The following is a 5497-nucleotide window of genomic DNA, read 5'->3' on the forward strand; positions in this document are numbered from 1 at the left end:
TTAATGTATTTAGGTCTTAACCTGTTAATCCATTCCTTCCAACTTTCTAGAAATCTTCCTAAGGTCTAATGCATCACAAAGATAGATGCTTTTCATCCATGCATGTCTAATGCAAGTCTAAAGCTCCAACATAGGTCGGAATGGGGAAATAACACCATAATCTCATGCATCAATCTCAATATGCCAAAAAAATCTATATCTAAGACATATGTATACTAACTGACCTCAATAACCCATAAAGTTGCTAACTTTATGGGATCCATGCACTCCTCTCAACCCAAACATGGAGACAAGTGGGTAGAAAAGTAGATCTAACATGCTTCAGTGAAAAAGCCAGAGATTTTATACCTCCAAAAGGTCAAAAACAAAGTGAAGATGCAAGATCTATGTTGGAACCAAGCACCCAAACACCAATATGAGCTCTTTTTTTCAATGTTCACAAGAATGGCTTCACACACTCAACACACACATATGGAGGCCAGGGGTTGGAAGGGGTTTGTTCTCAAAGGGCGGAGGCTACGAAATAAGCCAACCCTAGGAGTTAGTGCCTTTAAAAAGGGCACCAATCTCGAAATTAGGGTTTTGGACCAATATGGTTGCCACGTCGCGATATCGCACCAAAAGCATGTTCTTCTTAGCCAATGCCACGTCGTGGCCATACAAAATTCCAAAAATTTTAATGATTAAATTATCAAAAGAATACTTCCAAACTGGATGTTACAATTCTCCCCAACTTTAATTATATTTCGTCCTCGAAACTTGCCCTTACAAATTTCCATTAAAAACATCCCCGAATCCTTTGTGGGGTTTCCAACCCCACTCCCTTCTACGTGAGCCGACTCAACCCAGTGTACTAGAATCTTCAAAAATCATTACAATGACTTTAGAACTAGGCGCATAAGCCATTTCCAAGTGGAACTTCTGAAAATTTGACGTCTCGACCAATGTAGCATTGAAACACTACCCAAATATACATCCCCTTAATCGCATAAAAGTTGAATTAATCCTCAGCAAGAAGCACGCGACTCAAAGAAGAAACAAACACCATCACACTGCAACTAATCAACCTCAAGAGGTACCCAACCTTTAATCATAATTTGAAGACTGCTAATCATTCCTGATTTCCAGGCAACAATGCCAATACACACATGAACTATGCTAACCAAATGTTCACAAAATCATTCCATCCAAGGTTTTCCCAGTCTCGTGGCATCTCACTGATAACTGGGTATAGAATCCACAATCAACCGTCGATGTCGACAACCTTGCATACAGACTCAAGAGAGAATTATAAACCAATAAAGGCTAAACTAGCCTACACATCCTCTTGGTTCAAAAGCCCTGCATATAACATAGAGATAAGTAAACAAAACAGCAACAATATTGATCAACCCATCCCAAATTTAGATATCACGACTGAGGTCCTCAAATACACACCCGATTTCCTGACAAGTCATGCCCAACCAACTGCTCCCACGAGTGTAACCATGATCAATACCAAAACTCGCGTGACACTCAAGCTCCCAAAACAACTCAGATGTAAAATCATTTGCCGAAACACTCAAGAGACTTATAACCACCCGTATCAATGGTAACTTAGCTCACATGAAACCTTATCATAAAACAAACACCAATCCACTAAGAAGAATCCCAATGATGAGCTGTTAATATACCACTGTGACTTTTTCTAGCAAGTCAATACCCTACAACTGCCCAACTCAACCTGCCGGTCACTGAGCCACCTGTGACAACACTATACTACTCAAACACCCATCTATGTCACACGATTAGCAAACCAACACATGGGTGTCCGTTACAAAACTACCGGCCTCACTCATAAAAGTTAAATCTATGATGGCTCATGGAACGTCATGACGTCATCTAGCCATTGGGATGAGAAGGTCATCGTTTCTCACTGTTATTTCCATCATCCAACCACAAAGATGTAGACTCCCAACCAATATCCAGTATGCCTAAAGGTAAACTATGATCATCCTACTAACCGGTAGGAACCCAATTAACATCCCACTCAACACTTTTACCAAAACATAGGAGCCATACCATATTGTAATATGTAACTCTTCCACAATCCACTGCCCCCGACACATCATCAAACGGAACATGACCGCGCACAATCAGAAACAAGACAAACAATTGAACGCTCGTTCCAACTTGGAAGAACATCATTTGACACTTTCCATAAGGAAACATTGCGCTCCCCAGCCGATTTTGTTCCTTCTTAATTGTGACCTTACCCAAAAGGTGACATACCGATGAATCGAACGAAACGACGAACCTCAAACGCTATTGGACACATTCTTCTGACAACCACAACAATATCCCACACCTTGATGAAGCTGAACAGATCCCACCAATGCACAAAAGACCAATAAAACTTCCGATCTCGGAAAGGATTCCAAAATTAACCAAAAATGTTGCCAAACCTAGATCGAATCAATCCTAATACCAACCCAGTCAATGCGACCTGCCAAAAACTAAAATTTTCATAGGCCACAGACACACCTGAAAACTGAACAACGTCGCTCTGACATTTGAACTCCCAAAAGCCAAGGACGACTACCAATTCAAGCCTACTAGGAACAAAAGTTCCACAACCAAACAGTCGATAGTAGACATACACAGAGACCAATATGTACACTTTACAGAACTTGACAAAGGGTCGACGCATCAATTGCACCCTTAGCTGACACAACTTGAAGCCTTCGAATAACCTCAATGAACTTTGACACCGAACAACAATTTCCCAACTCATCCAAAGATAACTAACCTATAGCATGGTCTAACCATGCTTCCTATAACCAATACACGATTCAAGTGGTTTAACGCTCCTCCATCCATATCCATGCATCTACCAAAAGGAACTAATGACCATAACAAGTTCCTTACCTATTAGCTTCCTACTGTGAGGACAACATATGTGTTCTTGAAGACATACACCTAATGGTAACTTGCTCTGCATCCACAATCTGTTCAAACCTTAAATTCTTTGCGTCCATTGAGGGATCCAACGGATCATTGAGAAGCAACGATAAACTTTTTAACCACGAACACTTTAATGGCAGCCCACTTCCTTTCCTTATGCAACAATAAACCCGAATTAAAATCTAGCATACATGAACCGTAGATTCCTCTGACCCATTGTGTTGAAATAACAAAAACATTGGACTGACCAATGATCCTCCAAGCAGAATACCCAGTTCTCCCCCACTTAGGGTTCAAACCATCATCAACTGACATCTACAACATCAAAGCCTCTGACTAGCTTAACCAAGTACATAATCAACTTGAATCTTAAAATGCATAACACAACACAAGATGATCTTTCAAATAATCATAAGGAAACTCCTAATTTCATATGGAGACCTCAGAGACCTTCCCCAACATTGCCAACTCAACTTAGAAAAATTGATCAAAATACCATTGGATTGATGAGACACCTTACAAACTGAACTTATTCATATAAAAACTTGCATTTAGAGAATTGATCCACAACCTTCTCCTCCTCTTGAAGCTTCAAGAATCCCTTACAGATGCTCAAACCATAAATCCAACAAACTCAACACATCTACAGAACTCTCCTACCCAAAACAGAAACAACTCGTTGTCTCGATGGATACACCCGATCTTCTCGAATTTGGGTTATGTATTGCACTTGTGACATTGAATTCACCTTGGCCATCAAACCACAAGAACAATCGAGTCTTAAACATTCCTTCGTTGCAAAATAGAGACAATTTACTGCAAACCAGACTTCACCTACTTACAGGAGAACTGGTGAGGAGCACACCATCTCCTTGCTTAACTATCGACTGACACACATCCAGTCTCTCCTCCCTCGAGCACATGAGACAGGAAAAACACAACCCTGATGTAGAAAATGGCATCGCTAGCCATTGGCTTACCACTCAGCCTCAGGCTGAAAACCTCGACTCAATCATCATATTGGCTTCCTTCTTAAGTCTCGCGACTCAAACTGACACTACTTCGAGCAAGGCACCCGATACCTTTGAACCAGATAATTCACACATGTCTGCACCATTCATACCCAAACTGCCATGGACATTAAGGCCTATTCAGTTACCAGTCTCATCCTGAATAATCATAGCTGACAAGAAGACAACGACGGAGACGACTGAAATTAGCGCTAGTGTTATACCACACTATCTACCCTACACTAGATCCTTAGAAATCTTTCGACCCTTCCTGATCCTGGTACGGATCCTATGCTTTCAGTAGTATGGATCCATACTTCCTTCCACACCTATCCGTACTTGTCCTACGAATTGTCTCAAAGTTACTAAGTTACTATACATGACCATTATCAACCGCAGATACCCATGCCTCCATAGGCACACACTACCGCTCTTCCTAGACTCTCTCTCTCTAGGATTCTTCTCACATATATGCATGCACTAGAATACTTTAATACTTTTCTAGGAACTGCACTACTACTAGGTGTACCACCACACATATATTCTTAGAAAAGCCACCAAGAATTGCCTAGATTCCTACCTTAGATTTCCTCATATGTAAGTGCTCACACTAGCACACTCTCTCACTATTCCAAGGTCGTTAGGAATACTGACCCCTACCCTTCTATCAACTGCGAAAGAAACTTATACCAATGTCAACTAACTATCTTACAAAGACAATTACATTCAACAAGGATTAAACAGTCCTTCGACTGAAAGATCATGCACTACAACGGTTGGACTCAAACAAGAGCTGCATAATATGGCAAAATCAAACATTCTAAAACTATTTAATTTTCATGGCATGCAACTTAATGTATTCACTTAATAGTTAACTAACATCAATATAGATTTCACAGAGCACAAAGCAAGCAACATTTGAGCAGAAAAACAAACAGGAAATATGGCATCATAAGGATCAAGTAATTCTAGCAAGAAATTCCTGAGAACCCTTAGCCTAAACATTATCATGCATCTCTAACAGCTCATATATTACACATAAAAAGACATTTCTCCTAAGCAGGCACTCTAGCATGCAACCCTAAGTATATCTTTAGCCTAACTTATAGTATGCACATCATATTATAACACATATAACAGCAACTCAAATATAACATATAAAGCAAGTATGGATATTTTGGGAGATCATTTTTCTGAGCTCCAGCTGACTGTACACATCACATCTTCTCTTTTCTTTTCGTGAAATAAATCTTTTCCAAAAAGGCTTAGTAAGACTCTCAAATCCATATTTTGAGTTTGGAATCCCATGAGTGTTAATCCAAATCCCTCAAACCAGGGATATAATACCAACTTGTAATGTCCTAAATTCCATACTAAATTTTTCATTTTTAAATAATACAAATGCCCATTTTTAATAAAGTTACATTCAGGTCAAACTATTTGTTCATAAACCATTATTCAGAAATCAGAGTTATAAAGAAGACAATGCGGAATCTCAAATCATCAAACTATTGATGAGTATGAATAGTCCCTCCTTCGCAATC

Source organism: Lactuca virosa, chromosome 4 (genome assembly GCF_052849685.1).
Source record: "Lactuca virosa cultivar CGN04683 chromosome 4, Lactuca_virosa_CGN04683_v6, whole genome shotgun sequence".
NCBI classification, from domain to species: Eukaryota; Viridiplantae; Streptophyta; class Magnoliopsida; order Asterales; family Asteraceae; genus Lactuca; species Lactuca virosa.